The sequence below is a fragment of the Triticum urartu genome, chromosome 2A (assembly GCF_056163025.1).
Source record: "Triticum urartu cultivar PI428250 chromosome 2A, HENAU_Tu73, whole genome shotgun sequence".
NCBI classification, from domain to species: Eukaryota; Viridiplantae; Streptophyta; class Magnoliopsida; order Poales; family Poaceae; genus Triticum; species Triticum urartu.
This window is the reverse complement of record NC_141874.1, coordinates 729,208,523-729,220,041: the sequence shown is the minus strand read 5'-3', so window position 1 is coordinate 729,220,041 and position 11,519 is coordinate 729,208,523. Positions and strand designations below refer to the sequence as shown.

Here is an 11,519-nt window from a genome sequence, read left to right as displayed (position 1 = left end):
GTCATTATTTTTCATTTGCGACCTTTTTGTGACCAAAAACAGAAGGACGTTTACGACCAAAATACGCCTACTATTTTGTTTTGGTCACAAGCAGCCTCCCCAGGCCACGTAGGCATCCGACGTGGCAATCTGATGTGGCACAAGAATCAGCCCGGTCCGAATCGGTGTTTTACATGGGCCGAGCCCAACAATTCAGCCTTTTATATGTTTTTTCTTATTAATTTCGGTCAGCTATATGGGCCAGGCCCAACTATTCGGGCTTTTAATTTCTAGGCCACACCCTATTACAATCAATTCATTTCAAGAATTAATATACTGGTATTTGCTGAAACCGAGTTCAACTATGTTTGGTCAGTGGCCTTTTTAAGGTCCAGTAGCGTTTGGGCCAAGGCCTCTTTCAGTACTATTTATACATTTAGCTCAAATTTAAATTCCAAGCATTTGAATAACAAGTACAACCAGCATTTGAATAACAAGTACAGCAAGTAAATATACACCCAATTCCCAAGATCAGCCTTACATCAAAATTCCAAGAAAATTCTGCATTACAAGTTCAATAACATATAAAGCAAGTCGTTGACAGGGGCTTCGAGCTTCTTCGAATTTCTTCGACCTAGGAACTCCTATATAAGAGAGGGGAAAACTGATTAGTCTTAACTACACAAGCAGTGTTCGCATCAGTACATCGACGCTTTCAAGAAATACAACATTCACTTAATAAAACATCTAACATGATAATAGATACATGACATGACAAGAGGCTTATGTTGCCAGACATAGATGGCACTTGTATAGACCTTGAAAAAAAACATACTAGTCAGTGATGCTACAGCACAACACTCAGACAAAAATAACAAGATAAAGCATCACTAGGGATGCATACTGATTTTACTAACATCTTTTAATTTTCTACTTTGGAGTATCCCTTCACAGCATGCTACACTCTTAGGTATGGTAGGCAGCACCTATCTATCTGAAATTAGTGTTGATAAAAAAAGTCTGGTGACTTCCATAGGACGACATATGAAATCAGCAGGTTTATTCCTCATGACGCTACATGTAGATATCAAGAACACAAACTACTGAGTATATATACATGCTAGGCTGGACCATACTGAACAAGCAAGATTTTGTTCCACCTTCGAGTATGGAGTAAGTAAAAGGAGACCTCGTGCATACCCAACTCCAAGCCGATGCAGTGGATGGGTATGTACTTGAAGAAGATTTGGTCTGCATTGTCGCCTCAACTACGCAGAGTGTTCCTGCGCTCAACCAGCAAGAATCCTATCCATGGCGAATTGGGCAGAAATGAGAAGGGCATAGTTAGCGTTCACGACCGAACCTTCTGGAACTGCAGGAGGACACAAATGGCGAGTTCAGGACTGGGCGCACAGCTGGAAACCATCTCGTTCAACGTCTACGTGAGAATCATCCCGATGGCAGCCCACCGGTACATCTCAAAGGTAGCCGTCACTCCAAGATCCCTTCCCCTGCGACATCAACAGTACAGGATTCAGAAAACCACAACCAACCGTTTCATTAAGTTCAACACACGCTAAAACTACAATAATAATCATCGATCGTGTCACAGCATATGCACAAATTATATATTACAAAAGAAAGTCAAGCAACTCAACTCCCTGATCCCTTCCTCCCCTGCAATGGCTAATATGGGTGTGCTTCTCTGAAATGAACAAATTTGAATATATTTTTCAAATACATGTGCTAGTATGGGGATGCTTCTCCCGAATGACTACATGTGCACAGATTTTTCAAATGAATGAGGACTCCTAGAACAATCAGAGAATGAATGAATGTGAAAGCCATAGCAGTATCATTAGTACAACAAGCTGCATTATCCTACTATCACTAGCACAACAAGCTGTAGGTTTGCATACTTCATGAACCATGTACATCATGACAGATACAATATCATCCAATGCTCGACTATGACAAAAATTGAACAATTACACCTCACGAAGGTAGAGCATAGAATCATAGAGCAAGTAGGAGGGGTAGAAGGGGAGCTGAGGATCTCACTCGAGGGGGTTGTAGCCTAGGCTCAGCTTCATCACCATGGCGGCGGCCAGGGGAGGCAGCCAAGCCTACCAGTGTATAGCCATCATAGGAGCACCACCACCGCCGCCGCTGGAACCGGAGCGGATGGAGTGAATCGCCATCACATGGGTCACCTCCACCGAAGAATCTGGCAAGGGGTGAAATATGCATGTTTTAGTACAAAATACTGGCATCAAGAACCAGGCAGTAGCAAGCAGAAGTTAAAGTCTAGTAAATGATAATTAGTATACAAACACAGGCAGACGAGACTGACTATAAGAAAATAACCTCTCCCAAAAGGGGCAAGCCACACAATACGTACTGCAGGCTTCCAATTCACCATCCAAAAGGGGCAAGCTACTGCATGATGCTACATGACCCTATCAAGAAGCAAACCATCCAATCATGCCAACATAATTAAGCGAAGAGATAAACAGCAGCCTAGCAAGTGTGGAACAGTCTGGTGATGATTATTCAAAATGTAAACAACATCCTAGCAAGTTCCAAACAGGGTCTAATGGAGCAAACACGAATCGGGTTTCGATTCATTTAATCAAATGATTATTCACACTGCTAAATGAATTCCCTGTGTACACCCTTCAATATTAAATGATGATTGTACTTGACAAGAACAAACACCGGTAAGGTGGAAGATATGAAGATCAAATCACAATTAATAACAGTACCAATAGGCAAAGATATGAAGAGGCAGCGTCAGATCAATTCATCAAGGAGCATCTAAGTACAGACAATTGTCAGACATCAGAATGCACGGCCACCGTTCCACAACAAACATCCCACTGCAACTGCAGTTACCGGTGGCTTCAGGATCAGGGACACAAAAAACCTACAGCAGCAGCAGCAACATCTCAAGTTCAATAACTTGCTGCCTTGCTGCCCAACCTGCTAGCTAAGCTAGTATAGACATGAACAAGGGGTATTACACACAACAGACTGACTGACACATGAAACTAGACGGCATCAAGAGTTCACTTACTCCATTACTACTCCCTCCGTTCTAAATTACTTGTCTTGGATTTGTCTAGATACGATTGTATCTAGACTCATTTTAGTGCTAGATACATCCTTATCTAGACAAATCTAAGACAAGTAATTCGGAACGGAGGGAGTAGGTGAGAAGGGAGGGGGTAAAAAGTACGGCCTCATTCGCACTGTCAGGGGCAAGGAACGGGAGTAGAGAACAAATATTTTTGCAGAGGGGGAGAGGGAGAGGGGGCACTCACTGACGATGGCCTGGCGGTAGGCCTGGACCACGGCCCTGCCGACGACGGCGCCGCCCATGACGAGGAGTTGCCCGAGGAGCCGTCCGGCCTGCGGAATCACCCATCAGCAGAGAGAATCAGCCACGCCGACGCGGTTAGGGATCAAATCGAGAGACGGATCCAAAGTCCAGCGCACGTACCATCTCGCCCTGGTTCCGCTCCTCCCCTCCCCTCCTCTCCGGCGGCGGCGGAAACCCTAGGCGGGCGGGTGCGATTCTTGCGGGAGACGCGGGGCCCGTGAGGGGGCGGGGGCCGCGAGGGTGAGGCTGTTAGGTGGTGAGAGGGGCTTGACGGCGGCGGCAGCGGTGACGGCGACGGTGAATCGCTCTCTGGCTGGGCGGTGGCTGAGACGGATTTGGTGTGGGCGAGTTGTGGGGGGAGGAGGCGGAGGAGAGTCCGGGCCACGGCGGCGCCCCTCTCTCCGTTGCGGCGGTGCCTCTCTCTCAGTCTGGGGAGAAGGGGGCGGAGGCGGCGGCGGGAGTGAATCGGGGGAGAGGCGAGAGGGGGCGGCGATGATGGATCTGGGGAGGGGATAGGGTTTGGTGGTTGGGCTGCCCCGGGGGTGGGGGTTCTTTTTCTTTCTTTCTATTTTTTTCTTTAGATAAATGGGATGGATGGATGGATGGATGGATGGATGCCATCTCATCGATCCATGGCACAAACATTCCAACCAATAAGAACAAAGCTTATGTAATTGTGTTTTTCTATTTGTTTCTCTTGTATTTTTTGCACGAGGGTGCATTTTGAAATGGCATAATTTGTTCAAAATATATCATACTTTGCATCAGAGTGTATCTTGGAATGGCAAACAATGTTGCCTAAGGAATTTTTCATTTTATTTACACGGAAAATTCATTTTCCATTTTTCGAGTGTCCTAAATGAGGTTTTTTTGTGAAGGACCGACCATATATTTGTTGCAAAATTGTACCAAATCAATTTTATAAAATATTAGGACGTATTTAATGCACAATTGACTAAATGGTTGGGTGTAAAAAGTTTTGATCCACCTCTCGTGAAAAAGATAAATTCCCACCGATTCAACAGGAAGCGGGTCAAATTTGAACTTTAGCTACCTCGTAGTTTACTCTTTATTTTTTCCAAAAATCATTTCAAGGTACATAAGTATCTATTTAATCAGAGAAACACCAAAAAAATTCAAGATTCAACCACTAGCTAGGAACGGTCATTCCCTCCGTTTTGACCGCATTTTCAAACGGGCATAAAAAATTCAAAAAAAATCAAAAAATTGGAAAACCTTCGGATTGTGTCATTATATGTGACCAAGTTACCAGCAAAAATTATAAACTTGTAATACGGTGATTATTTTTAAAAAGTGTTCTCACAAACGAGCTATCAAGTGTGAAGATGCATGGCTTTCAACCCAAATGCTCAAACTTATGGCCATATTCATGGCATAGTTTGTTCAAATGATATCATATTGTGCACAAGGGTGCATATTGGAATGACAAACAATGTTGCCTAAGGGAGTTTTCATTTTCTTTACACGGAAAATTCATTTTCCATTTTCCGAGTGCCCGAAATGAGTTTTTTTGTGAAGGACCTACCATATATTTGTTGCAAAATTGGACCTAATCAATTTTCTAAAATACTAGGTCATATTTAATGCATAATTAACAAAATGGTTGGGTGTCAAAAGTTTTTATCCACCTCTCGTGAAAAAGACAAATTTCCGTCGATTCGGCTGGAAGCGGGTCAAATTTGAACTACAGCTGCCTCATAGTTTGCTATCTATTTTTTCCAAAAATCATTTCTAGGTATATAAGTATCTAATTAATCAGAGAAACACTAAAAAAATTCCAAGATTCAACCACTAGCAAGGAACGGTCATTCCCGCCGTTTTGACCGCATTTTGAAACGGGCATAAAAACTTCAAAAAAATCAAAAAATTGGGAAACCTTCGCATTGTGTCATTATATGTGGCCAAGTTCCCAGGAAAAATAACAAACTTGTAATACGGCAAATATTTTTAAAAAGTGTTCTCAAAAACGAGCTATCACGTGTGGAGATCAATGGCTTTCAAGCCAAATGATCAATCTTATGGCCGCATTCATGGCATAGTTTGTTCAAATGATCTTATATTGTGCACAAGGGTGCATATTGGAATGGCAAACAATGTTGCCTAAGGAAGTTTTCATTTTCTTTGGATGAAAAAACCATTTTCCATTTTTCGAGTGCCCAAAGGGAGGTTTTTTCGTGAAGGACCTCCAAAATAATTGTTGCAAAATTGGAGCAAATCATTTTTCTAAAATATTAGGACATATGCACAATTGACAAAATGGTTGGGTGTAAAATGTTTTGATCCACCTCTGGTGAAAAAGACAAATTCCTGCCGATTTAGTAGGAAGCGGTTCAAATTTGAACTACAGCTGCCTCATAGTTTGCTATTTATTTTTTCCAAAAATCATTTATAGTTACATAAGTACCTATTCAATCATAAATACATGGTTTGGGGGTGATACGTCGAGGTTTGGGCGGTGGCCGAGGCCCCCAACTCTAGAGCGCGTGAACTCGCATGCCCGCCGCGTGGTCACCGCGTGACCGTGGCGTTGCTATGTGTTATGGGCAGCCTAGGCATGTCTAGTGGGTTGGGCACTTCCCAGGTAGGTGCTAGGAAGAAAATTACAACATAAGATTCTCACGAGGAGACCGATCGATGCTCAAACATGAATTAGCAGCCAAGTGTTTGATTAGCGGGACGAGAAATGTACATGGCTAATGGGCGTGAGTTTTGGCTGAGGATGATCAGTTACTAAGAAGACCGTCTTGACAAATTTTCAGCTCAAAAAGAGGAGCCCAGGTGGTACTTGCTTTGCAAACTACTGCACTGGACATAAATACGAATGTTGAGGCTTGGCTCAAAATAATGAATGGATTGAGCTGGCATTTGGTGGAGGATGGTTATTTGGGCATAGGAAAGCAATGTAGAAAATGGATACTATTTGGACATGCCAAAGTGGTACTTCCTTCACAAACTGTTGTTCCGAACAAAATAGGAAAATGAATATTTTTGAATTATTTTTTAACTAGGTAAGGAAGGTTTTTACATATTTGACAAAGATATGACCCAAAGAATTTATGAGATTTTTTTGGGAATTTTGGGAATGACAGAAATATAGGTTGCTCACAACCTAGGGCAAAAACTGCCACATGGACATGACACATAGGCAAAACTGATGAGATGGCGCCTAGTCATCACAACCCACCACAATTTACAAGGCTATGACCATCTATATTGGTCGTTAACAACTAGAAATAAGGCAGTGGACTAGCGCTATTTGCTTTATGACCATTTCGTATAAGGAAATTACGACCTTTCTGACCAAAATGGTCGCAATGGTTTAGGGTTTGGAGCCCCCCGAACAGCTTTTGACCAATTGGTCTCAAATGGTCATAGATCTATGACCAATTCTTCCAGGGTCACTGACAGAAGGTCACTAGCTGACATATTTCTTGTAGTGACTTCCGCAACGAAAAGTTAACCTTCCACATCGCTCCGTTCCAAAGTGGCTATCAAGCACTACTCAGACGCGAAGCTTTCGCTCGCTTTAATGCAATACCGCATTACGCTTCTCTCATGCTTAAGATGCCCGGTCCAAGCAGCATCATTACAGTAAATGGAAATATTGAGCGCTCCTTGCGCGTGGAAGACCGTGCGGCTGCCTTGGCAGCCGCACACTAAACGACCTCACCAACTAAAGCATTTGACAGGTCGTTAAGACCACGGACGCGGTTAGACGAGTCCGGCGCAGCTATATGTAATTGATACGGGTTTGATGGCTACACCCCTATTACAATACAAGGGGCTCAACGCGCACAAACAAGTGGCAATTAGGCTCAACTTTACTCATCTTGAACTGTACATGGTTTCTTTAGTATAACCTACGTTTTTGCACGACAACTTTTCAACTAAGTTCCTCTCTTTTACAGATGACCATCGTGCTACACCCGTCCAGAATACGGCACAACGGAGACACAGGCGCAGACGTGCAGCAGGGACACGTTCCAAGGATTCTTTTTAGATTAAGACCCTGCGTAAACCTTTTTTACTATCTCTTGTTGATACACATCCCCCGGATTCTCAGTACAATTGAGAAGGATGCTGACGTACGTCAGAATATTGCATGTACCTGGACACCAGGGGCTTATTACAAAGGGCACTGCTTAAGCCCGGTTTCCACCATAAAGACCGAATACCTTAGGGAGTGTTCGGTGTCGCGAGTTTGGCCTTATATGCATCAGCTCCGAATCATGTCTTTGGTCAAATGTTGGGTTTGCCCGGCTCCTGTGTTTTGCTGCCTTACATTCCGCTCTATCAGCTAAGGCAGCACCAGGAGAACTACTGCGATTGTGCCCTGGTTCATCTGGACGAGCACCTCAGTAGAGAAAGCCAAAAACCAACTGTCATGATATAGCGTGAGACTGGTCAACCACTCGATGACCTAGCGGAATCTTCGGGATTCCTCTGCCTTAACGAAGGGCCGTTTCCCGGCCAAGCATGTACGCACCCCGAATTTGGATGAGTGCGGAGCCACCAGGGGCTATATAGTAGCCCCACTGTCAAACTCCTCTGGCTTAGTGAAAGTGTTAAAGCATTATAGTCTGATTGCCTAGTTCGATGCGCTATCACCTCCTTAATGGACCAAGACATTGGATCAAGTGTGAACATGTGTCTTCTGCGAACACCCCCGCATTATATGCGTGGGGGCTGAAGCCGACGACTGCCATCTTTCAGGTCAATACATATATACATAAACGACCGCACAGGAGGCATCATAGTACTTTCGGGCAAAAGTATAAATACAGCCTTGATAAACTCAATAAACATTGTTTTTACAATGGGAATACATGTCACTCAAACATAATATTCTTCGAGCACTGAGCCTCTATCGAACGTGCGCCTTCAAGAACTTCTTCAGAGTAGTGCTCGGCAGCCACTCGGCCTATGGCCGAACCCTACACCGCAACAGTTGTGGCATCCATCTCCGTCCAGTATGTTTTGACACGGGCAAGGGCCATCCGCGAGCCTTCTATGCACGCCGACCTCTTTACAGCATCGATGCGTGGCACAGCGCCAAGGAATTGTTTCACTAAGCTAAAATAGCTATTCGTCCTTGACCCTCCTGGCCACAAATGTTCCACAACGGACCTCATGGCCAGTCCAGATAATCTATGGAGCTCAGCCCAACCGGTCAATCGCTCATTTAGCAACAGCGGACGGACTGGAGCGTGAAACTATGACCAGAACAGCTTCTCCACTTCAGGACCTTTCTGATCCTTGAAGTACTCGGTCGCATCTCCAGCACTTGCAGCCAAATCCATGTACTCATCCGCAGAACTCCATAGCCGGTCCAGAGGAGCATATTTCGGATCTCCGAACTTAGTCCGCAAGAAGAAGGGCCTCCCAGAAACGATATCCACAGCTTGATTCAGCTCCTCCTTCGTCGCTCTAATTTTGGAGCGGGCTTCCTTGGCAGCCACCCGAGCCTTCTCCAGGTCCGTCGCCTTCATCCAGTTTTCTTCTTCAAGAAGCCGGTAACGGTCATCAGCATCTTTTAACTCCACGGCCATCTTGGCAATTTTTTCTTTGCTCCCGCAATGTGCGGCCTATTCGGCCCTTAACTCTTCACCCGCCTTTAAAGCGGCCGCATTACTACTCCTTGCTTGCTCCTTGGCTCGGGCAAGCTCCGCCCGAAGGGTCTCCACGGTGGCAGCTCCGTCTGCAGTCACAACATATTAAAGTTACTAGCATCATGCTGCTCTTACTATCACTACAAGAAATATGTCAACTTGTGACCAGCACTATTGGTCACTGAATGGTCACTGTTTTCAATTTGTGACCTTTTGCGGATCTATTCAATGCCGGAATTCGACCCGCTATTAATGTGGGTATTTCTGTTTCCAGAGTAGGATCCGCGGCTCAAATTAAAGCCATGAAACAAGTAGCTGGCAAATCAAAATTGGAACTAGCGCAATTCGCAGAGTTACAAGCCTTTGCACAATTCGCCTCTGCTCTCGATAAAACGTGACCAAAAACATAAGGTCAAAAGCTGGCGGTCATAAACTGACTATAGCGACCTTTCTTCTGGAATGGTCGTAGACGTTTATGACCAAAATACGTCTACTCTGGTGTTTTGGTCACTAGCAACCTCCCCAGGCCACGTAGGCATCCAGCGTGGCAATCTGATGTGGCACAAGATTCAACCCGGTCCAATTCGATTTTCTACATGGGCCTAGCCCAACAATTCGACCTTTTTACATATTTTTTCTTGATTAATTTTGGTCAACTACATGGGCCAGGCACAACATTTAAGCCATTTTATTTTTGGGCCGTAGCCTTTTTAGTCCATTGATTTTTCTAGTTTCAACCATTATACATTGGGGTACCACTAGTAAGCCAGCCCCACATGTCATGCTTATCTCAAAATATGTCCCACATGTCAGAAATTTTGAAATTTGTCAAACAACCATTATAACTTGGACCCTCTTGTCAGGTTTCCATTTCACGGGTATTCAAATCACATACACAATCATTGTTTTTAACAGACTAGAGAGCAAATGAAATTCGTCCAAAACAAGACTACATTAGTCTATTACATTTCAGTATACTACAACCCAGATATGCATACAATTACAACACATAATATGCTCCTCTTTGTTGATATGATTCACAGCTTCGGCCTTGGATTCACACTTCACCTGTGCAAAGAATAAGAATGAAAATATAAGAATAAGAATGTAGAGTCAAAATGAAATTAAGCCTACCACTTCCTGCTCTCAGATTTCAGTTCATTTCTAAACTCTGCATTCTATTTATACAAGCACATCTAATATTCTACTATATATGCTAGATTATTGTTACCTTACTAAGCTCTTAATTATTATTAGTTTATAATGGAAATAAAGTACCCTAATGCATCCCCTATTAAATGACATTACAAACTGCAGTGTGCGTGTGTACTGATATGTTTACCCACATGTTGTGAAGCATGGAACATGACAAGAGAAATGCAAAGGATGCCCAACAGAACTCTTGCTCCATGGCCTTATTTCTACTATAGTTGCAGACTTGGGAGTCCCACGTAGCTAAACCTTTTGTACATCATGATTTAATAAATAAGCTGAACGTCCTTTTAACCTACTAATGAACACTACCTGGGCACTATTCAAATCTAGAGTCAAAACAGAAGGCACTAATCAATTCCTAGGATTGACAAATGTAAACCAGCGACAAAAGTAAAGAGTGCTACATCTAAAACCTGCCGATGTCTGCTACAATGAATTCAATATGGAAAGTACTAGCAAAATGACAATATCCTCTCACATAATTCAGACAACATGTATAGGATAATGTAGCAGTACATGTGTGTGAACAGAAACCAAGTTCATTATGGAAAGTACCTACAAAATGGCAGTAAAAGGTTTTTCAGTTTTATGTTTAGTAGCACAGGCAGCAAGTAGATCAGTCCATTTGTCAGTTCAGGGAAATTCAAGGCAATTTAGAAATGCCTAATTATTTTATATCCACTATAGAAGAATTGGCAGATTATCCTCAAACTGCATTCTTTACTGTAAGAGGGATGCTTCACATGAACTAAACCATCTACCATCCAATCCAAGTTGGTCACATTTCAAAAAAATTCCAAACTGAATGAAACTACATCAGACCGAGTTAATTCACTTCAATTGCATCTGCACAAACTACATATACTACTAGTGCTGCTACCAAAGGAATGCAGGGGAAAGAACCGAGAAAGATGTCGAACCTGCTCGTCACTGACGGCGTCGATGATTCGGTCCTTGAACTCTGGAACTCCGCGGCAAAGACCGCGTCACGGGTCAACGCCCCTGTGAACAAGAGGGCTCTCGTTCTTGTTACAGGCCCCTCGTCATTGTTTTCATCGTCGATGTCGTCCATAGAGGTCGCCTGCGTGGAAACTTGTAGCATTAGGAGAGAACACACACAGGGAAGGACGAAACTAACACCAGACCTAAGGGAGAATGTACACTCATACTAGAAAATGAATAGCATTCTTGCAGGCTGGCAACTGAACATTGTGTGTGGGTAAGGTATATGTAAAGGACAACTTATAACCTGTATGTATGCATCACTTCCATTCGTACGTGCTAAGGCCAATTCAAACCCCTGAGACTGGCGG

At 43.6% G+C, this 11,519-nt stretch overlaps 1 non-coding gene across 6 annotated transcripts; it reads right to left on the bottom strand.

The window, feature by feature from the left end:
• Positions 1-446: 446 nt before the first annotated feature.
• Positions 447-3,902, bottom strand: LOC125538230 (uncharacterized). Of its 6 annotated transcripts, none has more exons than XR_015617612.1 (6): positions 3,482-3,902; positions 3,303-3,390; positions 2,333-2,438; positions 2,041-2,206; positions 1,180-1,490; positions 447-623 (listed from the first exon to the last, which is right to left on the bottom strand). It is a non-coding gene; the product is annotated as an uncharacterized LOC125538230 (transcript). The 6 variants fall into 6 exon arrangements; XR_015617611.1 differs by having other exon boundaries at positions 2,347-2,438; XR_015617613.1 differs by lacking the exon at positions 2,333-2,438 and having other exon boundaries at positions 1,140-1,284; positions 1,343-1,490.
• Positions 3,903-11,519: the final 7,617 nt, after the last annotated feature.